Genomic DNA, 27,015 nt, shown 5'->3' with positions numbered 1-27,015 from the left:
GTGACTGAACAAAGGGCAGGGGAGCAGGGGGCCCAGGGCAGGGCCCTCAGAGCCCGGCAGGCCCAGTGGAGTGTCACAAGCATTTAGGCCCAGGCCAAAGGGCGCTTTCTTTGTCTGCACAGCTGCCCAAACTCTCACCTTTCCACTCAGGCCGCCCTCTTACTTGAAGTGTGTGTGGAACCTGTCTGCGCAGTACACCTCGCTGCACAGCTAAGCATAGGTCTGGGCATCATAGCTTCCTGCCAGGTGACCGAGGCTCGCAGGCAGATGGGTCCCTGGGACACACGCGGAGAGGCTCCTGCCCGGGCCACAGGCCGCCCACTGCCCCTGCCCCAGATCGGGGGCCGCAAAGCAGCCCTGTCTGAGTCCCCTGCCTCTAGAGGGAGTATTGGACCAACACTTGTAGAAAACGGGGTCCTTGCGGGCCACTCATTGGAGGGACACAAAGAAATCTTTGCCGACTTTCTGCTGAAACTTACGAGCGTTCACACCTAAGCCTCTTACAAGGTCAGCTGTTTAGCTAAACATGAGCTCATGATCTAAATTTACACAATAATGAAGAAAGCAGCTACAAGGGGAGACAATCAGCCAAAACCATCAATACCAGGATTAGATTCCACAGGCCATCCATCAGATGAAGGAATAATCGGGTGCAAGGCAGAAAATATACCTAAAACTGGAACTGAAACAAGGCACAAGGATGTTTTCAAAGACTGGTAGGATCTCTAAAACATTTTTCAAGGACATGTCATTGATAAAGCTAAATACTCCAAGGTGGTGTAATACAACAGATTAATCATTGAGAAGAGTGAAATTATGCTGTTTTGAAAACTATGGCAGGTCAGATTTTCTGCCTCATTATATAAGAAGATTTCTCTAAAAAAAAAACATTATTTCAAAGACTTATTGGCTGTGAAATAAGTTAAGGGTATTTCAAACGGCTTGTCTGCAAAGAAAGGTGAGATGTAGGGAATCACAGAAAGTCTAGGGGAAAATAGGTCAATATATACATTGCTGTATGGTGAACTAAGCCTTAGGCCAGCAACAATGGAGAGGACCTGACCCTTAGACACGTACAAGTAAGCTGGAATCTTCAAAAGTTCAAATCTTTATAAGTAAAAAGATTTATTAAAATGAATAACCAAGTGTTTTAATTGACATCAGAAGATGAAAACAATAAACCCTGAGAACATAGAGAAAAGATAAATAAAGATATGAGCAGAACTTAATACAACAGAAAACGTATAAAATTGAGGTGATTTAGTAAGTCCAAAGAATCTTCTTTGAAAAGATTTAAAAGACACACTTTGATTAAGGAAAACCAAAACATAAGTAAAGAATATACAGAAAGAGTCAGGACAATGTTAGAGCAGAGAATATATGAAATGCCAGTAAATTTGAACATTTCTGTCAAGTGGACCATTTCCTAGCTCCTAAAGTTTACCAACACTGACACAAGAGGAAATCATTTAAGGTCATCATGTCTTCCCTTGGTATCCTTGGAACGCCCTGGCCTCAGAATGCAGCCTCTGTAGTCCATGGTAACCTGCGGAGTGGGGGCAGGGCTGAGGGAGGTTAGAACACTGCCCTCACTGAGGGAGTGGGTGTGGCAATCTCTGCTGTGACTGAACAAAGGGCAGGGGAGCAGGGGGCCCAGGGCAGGGCCCTCAGAGCCCGGCAGGCCCAGTGGAGTGTCACAAGCTTTTAGGCCCAGGCCAAAGGGCGCCTTCTTTGTCTGCACAGCTGCCCAAACTCTCACCTTTCCACTCAGGCCGCCCTCTTACTTGAAGTGTGTGTGGAACGTGTCCGTGCAGTAAACCGCGCTGCACAGCTAAGCATAGGTCTGGGCATCGTAGCTTCCTGCCAGGTGCCCAAAGTTCGCAGGCAGATGGGTCCCTGGGACACCCGCGGAGAGGCTTCTTCCCGGGCCACAGGCCGCCCACTGCCCCTGCCCCAGATCGGGGGCCGCAAAGCAGCCCTGTCTGAGTCCCTTGCCTCTAGAGGGAGTATTGGACCAACACTTGTAGAAAATGGGGTCCTTGCGGGCCACTCATTGGAGGGACACAAATAAATCTTTGCCGACTTTCTGCTGAAACTTACGAGCGTTCACACCTAAGCCTCTTACAAGGTCAGCTGTTTAGCTAAACATGAGCTCATGATCTAAATTTACACAATATTGAAGAAAGCAGCTACAAGGGGAGACAATCAGCCAAAACCATCAATACCAGAATTAGATTCCCAAGGCCATCCATCAGATGAAGGAATAATCGGGTGCAAGGCAGAAAATATACATAAAACTGGAACTGAAACAAGGCACAAGGATGTTTTCAAAGACTGGTAGGATCTCTAAAACATTTTTCAAGGACATGTCATTGATAAAGCTAAATACTCCAAGGTTGTGTAATACAACAGTTTATTCATTGAGAAAAGTGAAATTATGCTGTTTTGAAAACTATGGCAGGTCAGATTTTCTGCCTAATTATATAAGAAGATTTCTCTAAAAAATACACATTATTTCAAAGACTTATTGGCTGTGAAATAAGTTAAGGGTATTTCAAATGGCTTGTCTGCAAAGAAAGGTGAGATGTAGGGAATCACAGAAAGTCGAGGGGAAAATTGGTCAATATATACATTGCTGTATGGTGAACTAAGCCTTAGGCCAGCAACAATGGAGAGGACCTGACCCTTAGACACGTACAAGTAAGCTGGAATCTTCAAAAGTTCAAATCTTTATAAGTAAAAAGATTTATTAAAATGAATAACCAAGTGTTTTAATTGACATCAGAAGATGAAAACAATAAACCCTGAGAACATAGAGAAAAGATAAATAAAGATATGAGCAGAACTTAATACAACAGAAAACGTATAAAATGAGGTGATTTAGTAAGTCCAAAGAATCTTCTTTGAAAAGATTTAAAAGACACACTTTGATTAAGGAAAACCAAAACATAAGTAAAGAATATACAGAAAGAGTCAGGACAATGTTACAGCAGACAATATATGAAATGCCAGTAAATTTGAACATTTCTGTAAAGTGGACCATTTCCTAGCTCCTATAGTTTACCAACACTGACACAAGAGGAAATCATTTAAGGTCATCATGTCTGCCCTTGGCATTCTCGGAACGCCCTGGCCTCAGAATGCAGCCTCTGTAGTCCATGGTAACCTGCGGAGAGGGGGCGGGGCTGAGCGAGGTTGGAACACTGCCCTCACTGAGGGAGTGGGTGTGGCCATCTCTGCTGTGACTGAACAAAGGGCAGGGGAGCATGGGGCCCAGGGCAGGGCCCTCAGAGCCCGGCAGGCCCAGTGGAGTGTCACAAGTTTTTAGGCCCAGGCCAAAAGGCGACTTCTTTGTCTCCACAGCTGCCCAAACTCTCACCTTTCAACTCAGGCCGCCCTCATACTTGAAGTGTGTGTGGAACGTGTCCGTGCAGTACACCGCGCTGCACAGCTAAGCATAGTTCTGGGCATCGTAGCTTCCTGCCAGGTGACCGAAGTTCGCAGGCAGATGGGTCCCTGGGACACACGCGGAGGGGCTCCTGCCCGGGTCACAGGCCGCCCACTGACCCTGCCCCAGACCGGGGGCCGCAAAGCAGCCCTGTCTGAGTCCACTGCCTCTAGAGGGAGTATTGGACCAACACTTGTAGAGAACGGGGTCCTTGCGGGCCACTCATTGGAGTGACACAAATAAATCTTTGCCGACTTTCTGCTGAAACTTACAAGCGTTCACACCTAAGCCTCTTACATGGTCAGCTGTTTAGCTAAACATGAGCTCATGATCTAAATTTACAAATAATGAAGAAAGCAGCTACAATGGGAGACAATCAGCCAAAACCATCAATACCTGAATTAGATTCCCAAGGCCATCCATCAGATGAAGGAATAATCGGGTGCAAGGCAGAAAATATACATAAAACTGGAACTGAAACAAGGCACAAGGATGTTTTCAAAGACTGGTAGGATCTCTAAAACATTTTTCAAGGACATGTCATTGATAAAGCTAAATACTCCAAGGTTGTGTAATACAACAGATTAATCATTGAGAAGAGTGAAATTATGCTGTTTTGAAAACTATGGCAGGTCAGATTTTCTGCCTAATTATATAAGAAGATTTCTCTAAAAAATACACATTATTTCAAAGACTTATTGGCTGTGAAATAAGTTAAGGGTATTTCAAATGGCTTGTCTGCAAAGAAAGGTGAGATGTAGGGAATCACAGAAAGTCGAGGGGAAAATAGGTCAATATATACATTGCTGCATGGTGAACTAAGCCTTAGGCCAGCAACATTGGAGAGGACCTGACCCTTAGACACGTACAAGTAAGCTGAAATCTTCAAAACTTCAAATCTTTATAAGTAAAAAGTTTTATTAAAATGAATAACCAAGTGTTTTAATTGACATCAGAAGATGAAAACAATAAACCCTGAGAACATAGAGAAAAGATAAATAAAGATATGAGCAGAACTTAATACAACAGAAAACGTATAAAATTCAGGTGATTTAGTAAGTCCAAAGAATCTTCTTTGAAAAGATTTAAAAGACACACTTTGATTAAGGAAAACCAAAACATAAGTAAAGAATATACAGAAAGAGTCAGGACAATGTTAGAGCAGAGAATATATGAAATGCCAGTAAATTTGAACATTTCTGGAAAGTGGACCATTTCCTAGCTCCTCAAGTTTACCAACACTGACACAAGAGGAAATCATTTAAGGTCATCATGTCTGCCCTTGGCATTCTCGGAACGCCCTGGCCTCATAATGCAGCCTCTGTAGTCCATGGTTACCTGCGGAGAGTGGGCGGGGCTGAGGAAGGTTGGAACACTGCCCTCACTGAGGGAGTGGGTGTGGCCATCTCTGCTGTGACTGAACAAAGGGCAGGGGAGCAGGGGGCCAGGGAAGGGCTCTCAGAGCCCGGCAGGCCAAGTGGACTGTCACAAGCATTTAGGCCCAGGCCAAAGGGCGCCTTATTTGTCTGCACAGCTGCCCAAACTCTCACCTTTCCACACAGGCCGCCCTCTTACTTGAAGTGTGTGTGGAATATGTCCACGCAGTACACCGTGCTGTACAGCTAAGCATAGGTCTGGCCATCGTAGCTTCCTGCCAGGTGACCGAAGTTCGCCGGCAGATGGGTCCCAGGGACACACGCGGAGAGGCTCCTGCCCGGGTCACAGGCCGCCCACTGCCCCTGCCCCAGATCGGGGGCCGCAAAGCTGCCCTGTCTGAGTCCCCTGCCTCTAGAGGGAGTATTGGACCAACACTTGTAGAAAACGGGGTCCTTGCGGGCCACTCATTGGAGGGACACAAATAAATCTTTGCCGACTTTCTGCTGAAACTTACGAGCGTTCACACCTAAGCCTCTTACAAGGTCAGCTGTTTATCTAAACATGAGCTCATGATCTAAATTTACACAATAATGAAGAAAGAAGCTACAAGGGGAGACAATCAGCCAAAACCATCAATACCAGAATTAGATTCCCAAGGCCATCCATCAGATGTAGGAATAATCGGGTGCAAGGCAGAAAATATACATAAAACTGGAACTGAAACAAGGCACAAGGATGTTTTCAAAGACTGGTAGGATCTCTAAAACATTTTTCAAGGACATGTCATTGATAAAGCTAAATACTGCAAGGTTGTGTAATACAACAGATTAATCATTGAGAAGAGTGAAATTATGCTGTTTTGTAAACTATGGCAGGTCAGATTTTCTGCCTAATTATATAAGAAGATTTCTCTAAAAAATACACATTATTTCAAAGACTTCTTGGCTGTGAAATAAGTTAAGGGTATTTCAAATGGCTTGTCTGCAAAGAAAGGTGAGATGTAGGGAATCACAGAAAGTCGAGGGGAAAATAGGTCAATATATACATTGCTGTATGGTGTACTAAGCCTTAGGCCAGCAACAATGGAGAGGACCTGACCCTTAGACACGTACAAGTAAGCTGGAATCTTCAAAAGTTCAAATCTTTATAAAAAAAAGATTTATTAAAATGAATAACCAAGTGTTTTAATTGACATCAGAAGATGAAAACAATAAACCCTGAGAATATAGAGAAAAGATAAATAAAGATATGAGCAGAACTTAATACAACAGAAAACGTATAAAATTGAGGTGATTTAGTGAGTCCAAAGAATCTTCTTTGAAAAGATTTAAAAGACACACTTTGATTAAGGAAAACCAATACATAAGTAAAGAATATACAGAAAGAGTCAGGACAATGTTAGAGCAGAGAATATATGAAATGCCAGTAAATTTGAACATTTCTGGAAAGTGGACCATTTCCTAGATCCTAAAGTTTACCAACACTGACACAAGAGGAAATCATTTAAGGTCATTATGTCTGCCCTTGGCATTCTCGGAACGCCCTGGCCTCAGAATGCAGCCTCTGTAGTCCATGGTAACCTGCGGAGAGGGGACGGGGCTGAGCGAGGTTGGAACACTGCCCACACTGAGGGAGTGGGTATGGCCATCTCTGCTGTGACTGAACAAAGGGCAGGGGAGCAGGGGGCCCAGGGCAGGGCCCTCAGAGCCCGGCAGGCCCAGTGGAGTGTCACAAGCTTTTAGGCCCAGGCCAAAGGCCGCCTTCTTTGTCTGCACAGCTGCCCAAACTCTCACCTTTCCACTCAGGCCGCCCTCTTACTTGAAGAGTGTGTGGAACGTGTCCGTGCAGTATACCGCGCTGCACAGCTAAGCATAAGTCTGGGCATCGTAGCTTCCTGCCAGGTGACCGAAGTTTGCAGGCAGATGGGTCCCTGGGACACACGCGGAGGGGCTCCTGCCCGGGTCACACGCCGCCCACTGCCCCTGCCCCATATCGGGGGCCGCAAAGCAGCCCTGTCTGAGTACCCTGCCTCTAGAGGGAGTATTGGACCAACACTTGTAGAAAACAGGGTCCTTGCGGGACACTCATTGGAGGGACACAAATAAATCTTTGCCGTCTTTCTGCTGAAACTTACGAGCGTTCACACCTAAGCCTCTTACAAGGTCAGCTGTTTAGCTAAACATGAGCTCATGATCTAAATTTACACAATATTGAAGAAAGCAGCTATAAGGGGAGACAATCAGCCAAAACCATCAATACCAGAATTAGATTCCCAAGGCCATCCATCAGATGTAGGAATAATCGGGTGCAAGGCAGAAAATGTACATAAAACTGGAACTGAAACAAGGCACAAGGTTGTTTTCAAAGACTGGTAGGATCTCTAAAACATTTTTCAAGGACATGTCATTGATAAAGCTAAATACTCCAAGGTGGTGTAATACAACAGATTAATCATTGAGAAGAGTGAAATTATGCTGTTTTGAAAACTATGGCAGGTCAGATTTTCTGCCTAATTATATAAGAAGATTTCTCTAAAAAATACACATTATTTCAAAGACTTATTGGCTGTGAAATAAGTTAAGGGTATTTCAAATGGCTTGTCTGCAAAGAAAGGTGAGATGTAGGGAATCACAGAAAGTCGAGGGGAAAATAGGTCAATATATACATTGCTGTATGGTGAACTAAGCCTTAGGCCAGCAACAATGGAGAGGACCTGACCCTTAGACACGTACAAGTAAGCTGGAATCTTCAAAAGTTCAAATCTTTATAAGTAAAAAGATTTACTAAAATGAATAACCAAGTGTTTTAATTGACATCAGAAGATGAAAACAATAAACCCTGAGAACATAGAGAAAAGATAAATAAAGATATGAGCAGAACTTAATACAACAGAAAACGTATAAAATTCAGGTGATTTAGTAAGTCCAAAGAATTTTCTTTGAAAAGATTTAAAAGACACACTTTGATTAAGGAAAACCAAAACATAAGTAAAGAATATACAGAAAGAGTCAGGACAATGTTACAGCAGAGAATATAAGAAATGCCAGTAAATTTGAACATTTCTGTCAAGTGGACCATTTCCTAGCTCCTAAAGTTTACCAACACTGACACAAGAGGAAATCATTTAAGGTCATCATGTCTGCCCTTGGCATTCTCGGAACGCCCTGGCCTCAAAATGCAGCCTCTGTAGTCCATGGTAACCTGCGGAGAGGGGGCGGGGCTGAGGGAAGTTGGAACACTGCCCTCACTGAGGGAGTGGGTGTGGCCATCTCTGCTGTGACTGAACAAAGGGCAGGGGAGCAGGGGGCCCAGGGCAGGGCCCTCAGAGCCCGGCAGGCCCAGTGGAGTGTCACAAGTTTTTAGGCCCAGGCCAAAGGTCGCCTTCTTTGTCTGCACAGCTGCACAAACTCTCACCTTTCCACTCAGGCCGCCCTCTTACTTGAAGTGTGTGTGGAACCTGTCCGCGCAGTACACCGCGCTGCACAGCTAAGCATAGTTCTGGGCATCGTAGCTTCCTGCCAGGTGACCGAAGTTCGCAGGGAGATGGGTCCCTGGGACACACGCGGAGGGGCTCCTGCCCGGGTCACAGGTCGCCCACTGCCCCTGCCCCAGATCGGGGGCCACAAAGCAGCCCTGTCTGAGTCCCCTGCCTCTAGAGGGAGTATTGGACCAACACTTGTAGAAAACGGGGTCCTTGAGGGCCACTCATTGTAGGGACACAAATAAATCTTTGCCGACTTTCTGCTGAAACTTACGAGCGTTCACACCTAAGCCTTTTACAAGGTCAGCTGTTTAGCTAAACATGAGCTCATGATCTAAATTTACACAATAATGAAGAAAGCAGCTACAAGGGGAGACAATCAGCCAAAACCATCAATACCAGGATTAGATTCCACAGGCCATCCATCAGATGAAGTAATAATCGGGTGCAAGGCAGAAAATATACATAAAACTGGAACTGAAACAAGGCACAAGGATGTTTTCAAAGACTGGTAGGATCTCTAAACATTTTTCAAGGACATGTCATTGATAAAGCTAAATATTCCAAGGTGGTGTAATACAACAGATTAATCATTGAGAAGAGTGAAATTATGCTGTTTTGAAAACTATGCCAGGTCAGATTTTCTGCCTCATTATATAAGAAGATTTCTCTAAAAAAAACACATTATTTCAAAGACTTATTGGCTGTGAAATAAGTTAAGGGTATTTCAAACGGCTTGTCTGCAAAGAAAGATGAGATGTAGGGAATCACAGAAAGTCGAGGGGAAAATAGGTCAATATATACATTGCTGTATGGTGAACTAAGCCTTAGGCCAGCAACAATGGAGAGGACCTGACCCTTAGACACGTACAAGTAAGCTGGAATCTTCAAAAGTTCAAATCTTTATAAGTAATAAGATTTATTAAAATGAATAACCAAGTGTTTTAATTGACATCAGAAGATGAAAACAATAAACCCTGAGAACATAGAGAAAAGATAAATAAAGATATGAGCAGAACTTAATACAACAGAAAACGTATAAAATTCAGGTGATTTAGTAAGTCCAAAGAAGCTTCTTTGAAAAGATTTAAAAGACACACTTTGATTAAGGAAAACCAAAACATAAGTAAAGAATATACAGAAAGAGTCAGGACAATGTTAGAGCAGAGAATATATGAAATGCCAGTAAATTTGAACATTTCTGTAAAGTGGACCATTTCCTAGCTCCTAAAGTTTACCAACACTGACACAAGAGGAAATCATTTAAGGTCATCATGTCTTACCTTGGTATCCTTGGAACGCCCTGGCCTCAGAATGCAGCCTCTGTAGTCCATGGTAACCTGCGGAGTGGGGGCAGGGCTGAGGGAGGTTAGAACACTGCCCTCACTGAGGGAGTGGGTGTGGCCATCTCTGCTGTGACTGAACAAAGGGCAGGGGAGCAGGGGGCCCAAGGCAGGGCCCTCAGAGCCCGGCAGGCCCAGTGGAGTGTCACAAGCTTTTAGGCCCAGGCCAAAGGGCGCCTTCTTTGTCTGCACAGCTGCCCAAACTCTCACCTTGCCACTCAGGACGCCCTCTTACTTGAAGTGTGTGTGGAACGTGTCCGCTCAGTATACCGCGCTGCACAGCTAAGCATAGGTCTGGGCATCGTAGCTTCCTGAAATGTGACCGAAGTTCGCAGGCAGATGGGTCCCTGGGACACCCGCGGAGAGGCTTCTTCCCGGGCCACAGGCTGCCCACTGCCCCTGGCCCAGATCGGGGGCCGCAAAGCAGCCCTGTCTGAGTCCCTTGCCTCTAGAGGGAGTATTGGACCAACACTTGTAGAAAATGGGGTCCTTGCGGGCCACTCATTGGAGGGACACAAATAAATCTTTGCCGACTTTCTGCTGAAACTTACGAGCGTTCACACCTAAGCCTCTTACAAGGTCAGCTGTTTAGCTAAACATGAGCTCATGATCTAAATTTACACAATATTGAAGAAAGCAGCTACAAGGGGAGACAATCAGCCAAAACCATCAATACTAGAATTAGATTCCCAAGGCCATCCATCAGATGAAGGAATAATCGGGTGCAAGGCAGAAAATATACATAAAACTGGAACTGAAACAAGGCACAAGGATGTTTTCAAAGACTGGTAGGATCTCTAAAACATTTTTCAAGGACATGTCATTGATAAATCTAAATACTCCAAGGTTGTGTAATACAACAGTTTATTCATTGAGAAGAGTGAAATTATGCTGTTTTGAAAACTATGGCAGGTCAGATTTTCTGCCTAATTATATAAGAAGATTTCTCTAAAAAATACACATTATTTCAAAGACTTATTGGCTGTGAAATAAGTTAAGGGTATTTCAAATGGCTTGTCTGCAAAGAAAGGTGAGATGTAGGGAATCACAGAAAGTCGAGGGGAAAATTGGTCAATATATACATTGCTGTATGGTGAACTAAGCCTTAGGCCAGCAACAATGGAGAGGACCTGACCCTTAGACACGTACAAGTAAGCTGGAATCTTCAAAAGTTCAAATCTTTATAAGTAAAAAGATTTATTAAAATGAATAACCAAGTGTTTTAATTGACATCAGAAGATGAAAACAATAAACCCTGAGAACATAGAGAAAAGATAAATAAAGATATGAGCAGAACTTAATACAACAGAAAACGTATAAAATGAGGTGATTTAGTAAGTCCAAAGAATCTTCTTTGAAAAGATTTAAAAGACACACTTTGATTAATGAAAACCAAAACATAAGTAAAGAATATACAGAAAGAGTCAGGACAATGTTACAGCAGACAATATATGAAATGCCAGTAAATTTGAACATTTCTGTAAAGTGGACCATTTCCTAGCTCCTATAGTTTACCAACACTGACACAAGAGGAAATCATTTAAGGTCATCATGTCTGCCCTTGGCATTCTCGGAACGCCCTGGCCTCAGAATGCAGCCTCTGTAGTCCATGGTAACCTGCGGAGAGGGGGCAGGCCTGAGGGAGGTTGGAACACTGCCCTCACTGAGGGAGTGGGTGTGGCCATCTCTGCTGTGACTGAACAAAGGGCAGGGGAGCATGGGGCCCAGGGCAGGGCCCTCAGAGCCCGGCAGGCCCAGTGGAGTGTCACAAGTTTTTAGGCCCAGGCCAAAAGGCGCCTTCTTTGTCTCCACAGCTGCCCAAACTCTCACCTTTCCACTCAGGCCGCCCTCTTACTTGAAGTGTGTGTGGAACGTGTCCGTGCAGTACACCGCGCTGCACAGCTAAGCATAGGTCTGGGCATCGTAGCTTCCTGCCAGGTGACCGAAGTTCGCCGGCAGATGGGTCCCAGGGACACACGCGGAGAGGCTCCTGCCCGGGTCACAGGCCGCCCACTGCCCCTGCCCCAGATCGGGGGCCGCAAAGCTGCCCTGTCTGAGTCCCCTGCCTCTAGAGGGAGTATTGGACCAACACTTGTAGAAAACGGGGTCCTTGCGGGCCACTCATTGGAGGGACACAAATAAATCTTTGCCGACTTTCTGCTGAAACTTACGAGCGTTCACACCTAAGCCTCTTACAAGGTCAGCTGTTTATCTAAACATGAGCTCATGATCTAAATTTACACAATAATGAAGAAAGAAGCTACAAGGGGAGACAATCAGCCAAAACCATCAATACCAGAATTAGATTCCCAAGGCCATCCATCAGATGTAGGAATAATCGGGTGCAAGGCAGAAAATATACATAAAACTGGAACTGAAACAAGGCACAAGGATGTTTTCAAAGACTGATAGGATCTCTAAAACATTTTTCAAGGACATGTCATTGATAAAGCTAAATACTCCAAGGTTGTGTAATACAACAGATTAATCATTGAGAAGAGTGAAATTATGCTGTTTTGTAAACTATGGCAGGTCAGATTTTCTGCCTAATTATATAAGAAGATTTCTCTAAAAAATACACATTATTTCAAAGACTTATTGGCTGTGAAATAAGTTAAGGGTATTTCAAATGGCTTGTCTGCAAAGAAAGGTGAGATGTAGGGAATCACAGAAAGTCGAGGGGAAAATAGGTCAATATATACATTGCTGTATGGTGTACTAAGCCTTAGGCCAGCAACAATGGAGAGGACCTGACCCTTAGACACGTACAAGTAAGCTGGAATCTTCAAATGTTCAAATCTTTATAAGAAAAAATATTTATTAAAATGAATAACCAAGTGTTTTAATTGACATCAGAAGATGAAAACAATAAACCCTGAGAATATAGAGAAAAGATAAATAAAGATATGAGCAGAACTTAATACAACAGAAAACGTATAAAATTGAGGTGATTTAGTGAGTCCAAAGAATCTTCTTTGAAAAGATTTAAAAGACACACTTTGATTAAGGAAAACCAAAACATAAGTAAAGAATATACAGAAAGAGTCAGGACAATGTTAGAGCAGAGAATATATGAAATGCCAGTAAATTTGAACATTTCTGGAAAGTGGACCATTTCCTAGATCCTAAAGTTTACCAACACTGACACAAGAGGAAATCATTTAAGGTCATCATGTCTGCCCTTGGCATTCTCGGAACGCCCTGGCCTCAGAATGCAGCCTCTGTAGTCCATGGTAACCTGCGGAGAGGGGGCGGGGCTGAGGGAGGTTGGAACACTGCCCACACTGAGGGAGTGGGTATGGCCATCTCTGCTGTGACTGAACAAAGGGCAGGGGAGCAGGGGGCCCAGGGCTGGGCCCTCAGAGCCCGGCAGGCCCAGTGGAGTGTCACAAGCTTTTAGGCCCAGGCCAAAAGGCGCCTTCTTTGTCTCCACAGCTGCCCAAACTCTCACCTTTCCACTCAGGCCGCCCTCTTACTTGAAGTGTGTGTGGAACGTGTCCGTGCAGTACACCGCGCTGCACAGCTAAGCATAGTTCTGGGCATCGTAGCTTCCTGCCAGGTGACCGAAGTTCGCAGGCAGATGGGTCCCTGGGACACACGCGGAGGGGCTCCTGCCCGGGTCACAGGCCGCCCACTGACCCTGCCCCAGACCGGGGGCCGCAAAGCAGCCCTGTCTCAGTCCCCTGCCTCTAGAGGGAGTATTGGACCAACACTTGTAGAAAACGGGGTCCTTGCGGGCCACTCATTGGAGTGACACAAATAAATCTTTGCCGACTTTCTGCTGAAACTTACAAGCGTTCACACCTAAGCCTCTTACAAGGTCAGCTGTTTAGCTAAACATGAGCTCATGATCTAAATTTACACAATAATGAAGAAAGCAGCTACAAGGGGAGACAATCAGCCAAAACCATCAATACCTGAATTAGATACCCAAGGCCATCCATCAGATGAAGGAATAATCGGGTGCTAGGCAGAAAATATACATAAAACTGGAACTGAAACAAGGCACAAGGATGTTTTCAAAGACTGGTAGGATCTCTAAAACATTTTTCAAGGACATGTCATTGATAAAGCTAAATACTCCAAGGTTGTGTAATACAACAGATTAATCATTGAGAAGAGTGAAATTATGCTGTTTTGAAAACTATGGCAGGTCAGATTTTCTGCCTAATTATATAAGAAGATTTCTCTAAAAAATACACATTATTTCAAAGACTTATTGGCTGTGAAATAAGTTAAGGGTATTTCAATTGGCTTGTCTGCAAAGAAAGGTGAGATGTAGGGAATCACAGAAAGTCGAGGGGAAAATAGGTCAATATATACATTGCTGCATGGTGAACTAAGCCTTAGGCCAGCAACATTGGAGAGGACCTGACCCTTAGACACGTACAAGTAAGCTGGAATCTTCAAAAGTTCAAATCTTTATAAGTAAAAAGTTTTATTAAAATGAATAACCAAGTGTTTTAATTGACATCAGAAGATGAAAACAATAAACCCTGAGAACATAGAGAAAAGATAAATAAAGATATGATCAGAACTTAATACAACAGAAAACGTATAAAATTCAGGTGATTTAGTAAGTCCAAAGAATCTTCTTTGAAAAGATTTAAAAGACACACTTTGATTAAGGAAAACCAAAACATAAGTAAAGAATATACAGAAAGAGTCAGGACAATGTTAGAGCAGAGAATATATGAAATGCCAGTAAATTTGAACATTTCTGTCAAGTGGACCATTTCCTAGCTCCTAAAGTTTACCAACACTGACACAAGAGGAAATCATTTAAGGTCATCATGTCTGCCCTTGGCATTCTCGGAACGCCCTGGCCTCATAATGCAGCCTCTGTAGTCCATGGTTACCTGCGGAGAGTGGGCGGGGCTGAGGAAGGTTGGAACACTGCCCTCACTGAGGGAGTGGGTGTGGCCATCTCTGCTGTGACTGAACAAAGGGCAGGGGAGCAGGGGGCCAGGGTAGGGCTCTCAGAGCCCGGCAGGCCAAGTGGACTGTCACAAGCATTTAGGCCCAGGCCAAAGGGCGCCTTATTTGTCTGCACAGCTGCCCAAACTCTCACCTTTCCACTCAGGCCGCCCTCTTACTTGAAGTGTGTGTGGAATATGTCCACGCAGTACACCGTGCTGTACAGCTAAGCATAGGTCTGGGCATCGTAGCTTCCTGCCAGGTGACCGAAGTTCGCCGGCAGATGGGTCCCAGGGACACACGCGGAGAGGCTCCTGCCCGGGTCACAGGCCGCCCACTGCCCCTGCCCCAGATCGGGGGCCGCAAAGCTGCCCTGTCTGAGTCCCCTGCCTCTAGAGGGAGTATTGGACCAACACTTGTAGAAAACGGGGTCCTTGCGGGCCACTCATTGGAGGGACACAAATAAATCTTTGCCGACTTTCTGCTGAAACTTACGAGCGTTCACACCTAAGCCTCTTACAAGGTCAGCTGTTTATCTAAACATGAGCTCATGATCTAAATTTACACAATAATGAAGAAAGAAGCTACAAGGGGAGACAATCAGCCAAAACCATCAATACCAGAATTAGATTCCCAAGGCCATCCATCAGATGTAGGAATAATCGGGTGCAAGGCAGAAAATATACATAAAACTGGAACTGAAACAAGGCACAAGGATGTTTTCAAAGACTGATAGGATCTCTAAAACATTTTTCAAGGACATGTCATTGATAAAGCTAAATACTCCAAGGTTGTGTAATACAACAGATTAATCATTGAGAAGAGTGAAATTATGCTGTTTTGTAAACTATGGCAGGTCAGATTTTCTGCCTAATTATATAAGAAGATTTCTCTAAAAAATACACATTATTTCAAAGACTTATTGGCTGTGAAATAAGTTAAGGGTATTTCAAATGGCTTGTCTGCAAAGAAAGGTGAGATGTAGGGAATCACAGAAAGTCGAGGGGAAAATAGGTCAATATATACATTGCTGTATGGTGTACTAAGCCTTAGGCCAGCAACAATGGAGAGGACCTGACCCTTAGACACGTACAAGTAAGCTGGAATCTTCAAATGTTCAAATCTTTATAAGAAAAAAGATTTATTAAAATGAATAACCAAGTGTTTTAATTGACATCAGAAGATGAAAACAATAAACCCTGAGAATATAGAGAAAAGATAAATAAAGATATGAGCAGAACTTAATACAACAGAAAACGTATAAAATTGAGGTGATTTAGTGAGTCCAAAGAATCTTCTTTGAAAAGATTTAAAAGACACACTTTGATTAAGGAAAACCAAAACATAAGTAAAGAATATACAGAAAGAGTCAGGACAATGTTAGAGCAGAGAATATATGAAATGCCAGTAAATTTGAACATTTCTGGAAAGTGGACCATTTCCTAGATCCTAAAGTTTACCAACACTGACACAAGAGGAAATCATTTAAGGTCATCATGTCTGCCCTTGGCATTCTCGGAACGCCCTGGCCTCAGAATGCAGCCTCTGTAGTCCATGGTAACCTGCGGAGAGGGGGCGGGGCTGAGGGAGGTTGGAACACTGCCCACACTGAGGGAGTGGGTATGGCCATCTCTGCTGTGACTGAACAAAGGGCAGGGGAGCAGGGGGCCCAGGGCTGGGCCCTCAGAGCCCGGCAGGCCCAGTGGAGTGTCACAAGCTTTTAGGCCCAGGCCAAAAGGCGCCTTCTTTGTCTCCACAGCTGCCCAAACTCTCACCTTTCCACTCAGGCCGCCCTCTTACTTGAAGTGTGTGTGGAACGTGTCCGTGCAGTACACCGCGCTGCACAGCTAAGCATAGTTCTGGGCATCGTAGCTTCCTGCCAGGTGACCGAAGTTCGCAGGCAGATGGGTCCCTGGGACACACGCGGAGGGGCTCCTGCCCGGGTCACAGGCCGCCCACTGACCCTGCCCCAGACCGGGGGCCGCAAAGCAGCCCTGTCTGAGTCCCCTGCCTCTAGAGGGAGTATTGGACCAACACTTGTAGAAAACGGGGTCCTTGCGGGCCACTCATTGGAGTGACACAAATAAATCTTTGCCGACTTTCTGCTGAAACTTACAAGCGTTCACACCTAAGCCTCTTACAAGGTCAGCTGTTTAGCTAAACATGAGCTCATGATCTAAATTTACAAATAATGAAGAAAGCAGCTACAAGGGGAGACAATCAGCCAAAACCATCAATACCTGAATTAGATACCCAAGGCCATCCATCAGATGAAGGAATAATCGGGTGCTAGGCAGAAAATATACATAAAACTGGAACTGAAACAAGGCACAAGGATGTTTTCAAAGACTGGTAGGATCTCTAAAACATTTTTCAAGGACATGTCATTGATAAAGCTAAATACTCCAAGGTTGTGTAATACAACAGATTAATCATTGAGAAGAGTGAAATTATGCTGTTTTGAAAACTATGGCAGGTCAGATTTTCTGCCTAATTATATAAGAAGATTTCTCTAAAAAATACACATTATTTCAAAGACTTATTGGCTGTGAAATAAGTTAAGGGTATTTCAAATGGCTTGTCTGCAAAGAAAGGTGAGATGTAGGGAATCACAGAAAGTCGAGGGGAAAATAGGTCAATATATACATTGCTGCATGGTGAACTAAGCCTTAGGCCAGCAACATTGGAGAGGACCTGACCCTTAGACACGTACAAGTAAGCTGGAATCTTCAAAAGTTCAAATCTTTATAAGTAAAAAGATTTATTAAAATGAATAACCAAGTGTTTTAATTGACATCAGAAGATGAAAACAATAAACCCTGAGAACATAGAGAAAAGATAAATAAAGATATGATCAGAACTTAATACAACAGAAAACGTATAAAATTCAGGTGATTTAGTAAGTCCAAAGAATCTTCTTTGAAAAGATTTAAAAGACACACTTTGATTAAGGAAAACCAAAACATAAGTAAAGAATATACAGAAAGAGTCAGGAAAATGTTAGAGCAGAGAATATATGAAATGCCAGTAAATTTGAACATTTCTGTCAAGTGGACCATTTCCTAGCTCCTAAAGTTTACCAACACTGACACAAGAGGAAATCATTTAAGGTCATCATGTCTGCCCTTGGCATTCTCGGAACGCCCTGGCCTCATAATGCAGCCTCTGTAGTCCATGGTTACCTGCGGAGAGTGGGCGGGGCTGAGGAAGGTTGGAACACTGCCCTCACTGAGGGAGTGGGTGTGGCCATCTCTGCTGTGACTGAACAAAGGGCAGGGGAGCAGGGGGCCAGGGAAGGGCTCTCAGAGCCCGGCAGGCCAAGTGGACTGTCACAAGCATTTAGGCCCAGGCCAAAGGGCGCCTTATTTGTCTGCACAGCTGCCCAAACTCTCACCTTTCCACTCAGGCCGCCCTCTTACTTGAAGTGTGTGTGGAATATGTCCACGCAGTACACCGTGCTGTACAGCTAAGCATAGGTCTGGGCATCGTAGCTTCCTGCCAGGTGACCGAAGTTCGCCGGCAGATGGGTCCCAGGGACACACGCGGAGAGGCTCCTGCCCGGGTCACAGGCCGCCCACTGCCCCTGCCCCAGATCGGGGGCCGCAAAGCTGCCCTGTCTGAGTCCCCTGCCTCTAGAGGGAGTATTGGACCAACACTTGTAGAAAACGGGGTCCTTGCGGGCCACTCATTGGAGGGACACAAATAAATCTTTGCCGACTTTCTGCTGAAACTTACGAGCGTTCACACCTAAGCCTCTTACAAGGTCAGCTGTTTATCTAAACATGAGCTCATGATCTAAATTTACACAATAATGAAGAAAGAAGCTACAAGGGGAGACAATCAGCCAAAACCATCAATACCAGAATTAGATTCCCAAGGCCATCCATCAGATGTAGGAATAATCGGGTGCAAGGCAGAAAATATACATAAAACTGGAACTGAAACAAGGCACAAGGATGTTTTCAAAGACTGATAGGATCTCTAAAACATTTTTCAAGGACATGTCATTGATAAAGCTAAATACTCCAAGGTTGTGTAATACAACAGATTAATCATTGAGAAGAGTGAAATTATGCTGTTTTGTAAACTATGGCAGGTCAGATTTTCTGCCTAATTATATAAGAAGATTTCTCTAAAAAATACACATTATTTCAAAGACTTATTGGCTGTGAAATAAGTTAAGGGTATTTCAAATGGCTTGTCTGCAAAGAAAGGTGAGATGTAGGGAATCACAGAAAGTCGAGGGGAAAATAGGTCAATATATACATTGCTGTATGGTGTACTAAGCCTTAGGCCAGCAACAATGGAGAGGACCTGACCCTTAGACACGTACAAGTAAGCTGGAATCTTCAAATGTTCAAATCTTTATAAGAAAAAAGATTTATTAAAATGAATAACCAAGTGTTTTAATTGACATCAGAAGATGAAAACAATAAACCCTGAGAATATAGAGAAAAGATAAATAAAGATATGAGCAGAACTTAATACAACAGAAAACGTATAAAATTGAGGTGATTTAGTGAGTCCAAAGAATCTTCTTTGAAAAGATTTAAAAGACACACTTTGATTAAGGAAAACCAAAACATAAGTAAAGAATATACAGAAAGAGTCAGGACAATGTTAGAGCAGAGAATATATGAAATGCCAGTAAATTTGAACATTTCTGTCAAGTGGACCATTTCCTAGATCCTAAAGTTTACCAACACTGACACAAGAGGAAATCATTTAAGGTCATCATGTCTGCCCTTGGCATTCTCGGAACGCCCTGGCCTCAGAATGCAGCCTCTGTAGTCCATGGTAACCTGCGGAGAGGGGGCGGGGCTGAGGGAGGTTGGAACACTGCCCTCACTGAGGGAGTGGGTGTGGCCATCTCTGCTGTGACTGAACAAAGGGCAGGGGAGCAGGGGGCCCAGGGCAGGGCCCTCAGAGCCCGGCAGGCCCAGTGGAGTGTCACAAGTTTTTAGGCCCAGGCCAAAGGTCGCCTTCTTTGTCTGCACAGCTGCACAAACTCTCACCTTTCCACTCAGGCCGCCCTCTTACTTGAAGTGTGTGTGGAACCTGTCCGCGCAGTACACCGCGCTGCACAGCTAAGCATAGTTCTGGGCATCGTAGTTTCCTGCCAGGTGACCGAAGTTCGCAGGGAGATGGGTCCCTGGGACACACGCGGAGGGGCTCCTGCCCGGGTCACAGGTCGCCCACTGCCCCTGCCCCAGATCGGGGGCCGCAAAGCAGCCCTGTCTGAGTCCCCTGCCTCTAGAGGGAGTATTGGACCAACACTTGTAGAAAACGGGGTCCTTGAGGGCCACTCATTGGAGGGACACAAATAAATCTTTGCCGACTTTCTGCTGAAACTTACGAGCGTTCACACCTAAGCCTCTTACAAGGTCAGCTGTTTAGCTAAACATGAGCTCATGATCTAAATTTACACAATAATGAAGAAAGCAGCTACAAGGGGAGACAATCAGCCAAAACCATCAATACCAGGATTAGATTCCACAGGCCATCCATCAGATGAAGGAATAATCGGGTGCAAGGCAGAAAATATACATAAAACTGGAACTGAAACAAGGCACAAGGATGTTTTCAAAGACTGGTAGGATCTCTAAAACATTTTTCAAGGACATGTCATTGATAAAGCTAAATACTCCAAGGTTTTGTAATACAACAGATTAATCATTGAGAAGAGTGAAATTATGCTGTTTTGAAAACTATGGCAGGTCAGATTTTCTGCCTAATTATATAAGAAGATTTCTCTAAAAAATACACATTATTTCAAAGACTTATTGGCTGTGAAATAAGTTAAGGGTATTTCAAATGGCTTGTCTGCAAAGAAAGGTGAGATGTAGGGAATCACAGAAATTCGAGGGGAAAATAGGTCAATATATACATTGCTGCATGGTGAACTAAGCCTTAGGCCAGCAACATTGGAGAGGACCTGACCCTTAGACACGTACAAGTAAGCTGGAATCGTCAAAAGTTCAAATCTTTATAAGTAAAAATATTTATTAAAATGAATAACCAAGTGTTTTAATTGACATCAGAAGATGAAAACAATAAACCCTGAGAACATAGAGAAAAGATAAATAAAGATATGAGCAGAACTTAATACAACAGAAAACGTATAAAATTCAGGTGATTTAGTAAGTCCAAAGAAGCTTCTTTGAAAAGATTTAAAAGACACACTTTGATTAAGGAAAACCAAAACATAAGTAAAGAATATACAGAAAGAGTCAGGACAATGTTAGAGCAGAGAATATATGAAATGCCAGTAAATTTGAACATTTCTGTCAAGTGGACCATTTCCTAGCTCCTAAAGTTTACCAACACTGACACAAGAGGAAATCATTTAAGGTCATCATGTCTTCCCTTGGTATCCTTGGAACGCCCTGGCCTCAGAATGCAGCCTCTGTAGTCCATGGTAACCTGCGGAGTGGGGGCAGGGCTGAGGGAGGTTAGAACACTGCCCTCACTGAGGGAGTGGGTGTGGCAATCTCTGCTGTGACTGAACAAAGGGCAGGGGAGCAGGGGGCCCAAGGCAGGGCCCTCAGAGCCCGGCAGGCCCAGTGGAGTGTCACAAGCTTTTAGGCCAAGGCCAAAGGGCGCCTTCTTTGTCTGCACAGCTGCCCAAACTCTCACCTTTCCACTCAGGCCGCCCTCTTACTTGAAGTGTGTGTGGAACGTGTCCGCTCAGTATACCGCGCTGCACAGCTAAGCATAGGTCTGGGCATCGTAGCTTCCTGAAATGTGACCGAAGTTCGCAGGCAGATGGGTCCCTGGGACACCCGCGGAGAGGCTTCTTCCCGGGCCACAGGCTGCCCACTGCCCCTGGCCCAGATCGGGGGCCGCAAAGCAGCCCTGTCTGAGTCCCTTGCCTCTAGAGGGAGTATTGGACCAACACTTGTAGAAAATGGGGTCCTTGCGGGCCACTCATTGGAGGGACACAAATAAATCTTTGCCGACTTTCTGCTGAAACTTACGAGCGTTCACACCTAAGCCTCTTACAAGGTCAGCTGTTTAGCTAAACATGAGCTCATGATCTAAATTTACACAATATTGAAGAAAGCAGCTACAAGGGGAGACAATCAGCCAAAACCATCAATACCAGAATTAGATTCCCAAGGCCATCCATCAGATGAAGGAATAATCGGGTGCAAGGCAGAAAATATACATAAAACTGGAACTGAAACAAGGCACAAGGATGTTTTCAAAGACTGGTAGGATCTCTAAAACATTTTTCAAGGACATGTCATTGATAAAGCTAAATACTCCAAGGTTGTGTAATACAACAGATTAATCATTGAGAAGAGTGAAATTATGCTGTTTTGAAAACTATGGCAGGTCAGATTTTCTGCCTAATTATATAAGAAGATTTCTCTAAAAAATACACATTATTTCAAAGACTTATTGGCTGTGAAATAAGTTAAGGGTATTTCATATGGCTTGTCTGCAAAGAAAGGTGAGATGTAGGGAATCACAGAAAGTCGAGGGGAAAATAGGTCAATATATACATTGCTGTATGGTGAACTAAGCCTTAGGCCAGCAACAATGGAGAGGACCTGACCCTTAGACACGTACAAGTAAGCTGGAATCTTCAAAAGTTCAAATCTTTATAAGTAAAAAGATTTATTAAAATGAATAACCAAGTGTTTTAATTGACATCAGAAGATGAAAACAATAAACCCTGAGAACATAGAGAAAAGATAAATAAAGATATGATCAGAACTTAATACAACAGAAAACGTATAAAATTCAGGTGATTTAGTAAGTCCAAAGAATCTTCTTTGAAAAGATTTAAAAGACACACTTTGATTAAGGAAAACCAAAACATAAGTAAAGAATATACAGAAAGAGTCAGGACAATGTTAGAGCAGAGAATATATGAAATGCCAGTAAATTTGAACATTTCTGGAAAGTGGACCATTTCCTAGCTCCTAAAGTTTACCAACACTGACACAAGAGGAAATCATTTAAGGTCATCATGTCTGCCCTTGGCATTCTCGGAACGCCCTGGCCTCAGAATGCAGCCTCTGTAGTCCATGGTAACCTGCGGAGAGGGGGCAGGCCTGAGGGAGGTTGGAACACTGCCCTCACTGAGGGAGTGGGTGTGGCCATCTCTGCTGTGACTGAACAAAGGGCAGGGGAGCATGGGGCCCAGGGCAGGGCCCTCAGAGCCCGTCAGGCCCAGTGGAGTGTCACAAGTTTTTAGGCCCAGGCCAAAAGGCGCCTTCTTTGTCTCCACAGCTGCCCAAACTCTCACCTTTCCACTCAGGCCGCCCTCTTACTTAAAGTGTGTGTGGAACGTGTCCGTGCAGTACACCGCGCTGCACAGCTAAGCATAGTTCTGGGCATCGTAGCTTCCTGCCAGGTGACCGAAGTTCGCAGGCAGATGGGTCCCTGGGACACACGCGGAGGGGCTCCTGCCCGGGTCACATGCCGCCCACTGACCCTGCCCCAGACCGGGGGCCGCAAAGCAGCCCTGTCTGAGTCCCCTGCCTCTAGAGGGAGTATTGGACCAACACTTGTAGAAAACGGGGTCCTTGCGGGCCACTCATTGGAGTGACACAAATAAATCTTTGCCGACTTTCTGCTGAAACTTACAAGCGTTCACACCTAAGCCTCTTACAAGGTCAGCTGTTTAGCTAAACATGAGCTCATGATCTAAATTTACAAATAATGAAGAAAGCAGCTACAAGGGGAGACAATCAGCCAAAACCATCAATACCTGAATTAGATACCCAAGGCCATCCATCAGATGAAGGAATAATCGGGTGCTAGGCTGAAAATATACATAAAACTGGAACTGAAACAAGGCACAAGGATGTTTTCAAAGACTGGTAGGATCTCTAAAACATTTTTCAAGGACATGTCATTGATAAAGCTAAATACTCCAAGGTTGTGTAATACAACAGATTAATCATTGAGAAGAGTGAAATTATGCTGTTTTGAAAACTATGGCAGGTCAGATTTTCTGCCTAATTATATAAGAAGATTTCTCTAAAAAATACACATTATTTCAAAGACTTATTGGCTGTGAAATAAGTTAAGGGTATTTCAAATGGCTTGTCTGCAAAGAAAGGTGAGATGTAGGGAATCACAGAAAGTCGAGGGGAAAATAGGTCAATATATACATTGCTGCATGGTGAACTAAGCCTTAGGCCAGCAACATTGGAGAGGACCTGACCCTTAGACACGTACAAGTAAGCTGGAATCTTCAAAAGTTCAAATCTTTATAAGTAAAAAGTTTTATTAAAATGAATAACCAAGTGTTTTAATTGACATCAGAAGATGAAAACAATAAACCCTGAGAACATAGAGAAAAGATAAATAAAGATATGATCAGAACTTAATACAACAGAAAACGTATAAAATTCAGGTGATTTAGTAAGTCCAAAGAATCTTCTTTGAAAAGATTTAAAAGACACACTTTGATTAAGGAAAACCAAAACATAAGTAAAGAATATACAGAAAGAGTCAGGACAATGTTAGAGCAGAGAATATATGAAATGCCAGTAAATTTGAACATTTCTGTCAAGTGGACCATTTCCTAGCTCCTAAAGTTTACCAACACTGACACAAGAGGAAATCATTTAAGGTCATCATGTCTGCCCTTGGCATTCTCGGAACGCCCTGGCCTCATAATGCAGCCTCTGTAGTCCATGGTTACCTGCGGAGAGTGGGCGGGGCTGAGGAAGGTTGGAACACTGCCCTCACTGAGGGAGTGGGTGTGGCCATCTCTGCTGTGACTGAACAAAGGGCAGGGGAGCAGGGGGCCAGGGTAGGGCTCTCAGAGCCCGGCAGGCCAAGTGGACTGTCACAAGCATTTAGGCCCAGGCCAAAGGGCGCCTTATTTGTCTGCACAGCTGCCCAAACTCTCACATTTCCACTCAGGCCGCCCTCTTACTTGAAGTGTGTGTGGAATATGTCCACGCAGTACACCGTGCTGTACAGCTAAGCATAGGTCTGGGCATCGTAGCTTCCTGCCAGGTGACCGAAGTTCGCCGGCAGATGGGTCCCAGGGACACACGCGGAGAGGCTCCTGCCCGGGTCACAGGCCGCCCACTGCCCCTGCCCCAGATCGGGGGCCGCAAAGCTGCCCTGTCTGAGTCCCCTGCCTCTAGAGGGAGTATTGGACCAACACTTGTAGAAAACGGGGTCCTTGCGGGCCACTCATTGGAGGGACACAAATAAATCTTTGCCGACTTTCTGCTGAAACTTACGAGCGTTCACACCTAAGCCTCTTACAAGGTCAGCTGTTTATCTAAACATGAGCTCATGATCTAAATTTACACAATAATGAAGAAAGAAGCTACAAGGGGAGACAATCAGCCAAAACCATCAATACCAGAATTAGATTCCCAAGGCCATCCATCAGATGTAGGAATAATCGGGTGCAAGGCAGAAAATATACATAAAACTGGAACTGAAACAAGGCACAAGGATGTTTTCAAAGACTGATAGGATCTCTAAAACATTTTTCAAGGACATGTCATTGATAAAGCTAAATACTCCAAGGTTGTGTAATACAACAGATTAATCATTGAGAAGAGTGAAATTATGCTGTTTTGTAAACTATGGCAGGTCAGATTTTCTGCCTAATTATATAAGAAGATTTCTCTAAAAAATACACATTATTTCAAAGACTTATTGGCTGTGAAATAAGTTAAGGGTATTTCAAATGGCTTGTCTGCAAAGAAAGGTGAGATGTAGGGAATCACAGAAAGTCGAGGGGAAAATAGGTCAATATATACATTGCTGTATGGTGTACTAAGCCTTAGGCCAGCAACAATGGAGAGGACCTGACCCTTAGACACGTACAAGTAAGCTGGAATCTTCAAATGTTCAAATCTTTATAAGAAAAAATATTTATTAAAATGAATAACCAAGTGTTTTAATTGACATCAGAAGATGAAAACAATAAACCCTGAGAATATAGAGAAAAGATAAATAAAGATATGAGCAGAACTTAATACAACAGAAAACGTATAAAATTGAGGTGATTTAGTGAGTCCAAAGAATCTTCTTTGAAAAGATTTAAAAGACACACTTTGATTAAGGAAAACCAAAACATAAGTAAAGAATATACAGAAAGAGTCAGGACAATGTTAGAGCAGAGAATATATGAAATGCCAGTAAATTTGAACATTTCTGGAAAGTGGACCATTTCCTAGATCCTAAAGTTTACCAACACTGACACAAGAGGAAATCATTTAAGGTCATCATGTCTGCCCTTGGCATTCTCGGAACGCCCTGGCCTCAGAATGCAGCCTCTGTAGTCCATGGTAACCTGCGGAGAGGGGGCGGGGCTGAGGGAGGTTGGAACACTGCCCACACTGAGGGAGTGGGTATGGCCATCTCTGCTGTGACTGAACAAAGGGCAGGGGAGCAGGGGGCCCAGGGCTGGGCCCTCAGAGCCCGGCAGGCCCAGTGGAGTGTCACAAGCTTTTAGGCCCAGGCCAAAAGGCGCCTTCTTTGTCTCCACAGCTGCCCAAACTCTCACCTTTCCACTCAGGCCGCCCTCTTACTTGAAGTGTGTGTGGAACGTGTCCGTGCAGTACACCGCGCTGCACAGCTAAGCATAGTTCTGGGCATCGTAGCTTCCTGCCAGGTGACCGAAGTTCGCAGGCAGATGGGTCCCTGGGACACACGCGGAGGGGCTCCTGCCCGGGTCACAGGCCGCCCACTGACCCTGCCCCAGACCGGGGGCCGCAAAGCAGCCCTGTCTGAGTCCCCTGCCTCTAGAGGGAGTATTGGACCAACACTTGTAGAAAACGGGGTCCTTGCGGGCCACTCATTGGAGTGACACAAATAAATCTTTGCCGACTTTCTGCTGAAACTTACAAGCGTTCACACCTAAGCCTCTTACAAGGTCAGCTGTTTAGCTAAACATGAGCTCATGATCTAAATTTACAAATAATGAAGAAAGCAGCTACAAGGGGAGACAATCAGCCAAAACCATCAATACCTGAATTAGATACCCAAGGCCATCCATCAGATGAAGGAATAATCGGGTGCTAGGCAGAAAATATACATAAAACTGGAACTGAAACAAGGCACAAGGATGTTTTCGAAGACTGGTAGGATCTCTAAAACATTTTTCAAGGACATGTCATTGATAAAGCTAAATACTCCAAGGTTGTGTAATACAACAGATTAATCATTGAGAAGAGTGAAATTATGCTGTTTTGAAAACTATGGCAGGTCAGATTTTCTGCCTAATTATATAAGAAGATTTCTCTAAAAAATACACATTATTTCAAAGACTTATTGGCTGTGAAATAAGTTAAGGGTATTTCAAATGGCTTGTCTGCAAAGAAAGGTGAGATGTAGGGAATCACAGAAAGTCGAGGGGAAAATAGGTCAATATATACATTGCTGCATGGTGAACTAAGCCTTAGGCCAGCAACATTGGAGAGGACCTGACCCTTAGACACGTACAAGTAAGCTGGAAT

Source organism: Mesoplodon mirus (assembly GCF_964341445.2).
Source record: "Mesoplodon mirus genome assembly, chromosome: 1".
Classification (NCBI taxonomy): domain Eukaryota; kingdom Metazoa; phylum Chordata; class Mammalia; order Artiodactyla; family Ziphiidae; genus Mesoplodon; species Mesoplodon mirus.
This window is presented reverse-complemented; position numbering follows the sequence as displayed.